Here is a 274-nt window from a genome sequence, read left to right on the forward strand (position 1 = left end):
GCTGAGGGCAACGGGTGGGTGGGCGGGGCTTGCGGAGGGCGGGAAAGCGCAGGGCCACGCGGCGGTGGGCGTGGCCTTGGGAGCGCGGCGGCTCCGGAGGCTGAGGGCCGCGGTGAGGCCCTGGGGTGGGGCTCTGGGCGCTCTGGGGCCCTGGCGAGGAGCGCACGGTGCTGGCTGAATGGAGCACGGAGGGGTTTTGTGTGTTTGCGTGCTTGCTTGTTTTTTGAAAAAGTCTGTCTTTTGGAAACAGTCACTATTCTGGCCCTGAGTGAGG

This window comes from Oryctolagus cuniculus, chromosome 7 (assembly GCF_964237555.1).
Source record: "Oryctolagus cuniculus chromosome 7, mOryCun1.1, whole genome shotgun sequence".
Lineage (NCBI taxonomy): Eukaryota > Metazoa > Chordata > Mammalia > Lagomorpha > Leporidae > Oryctolagus > Oryctolagus cuniculus.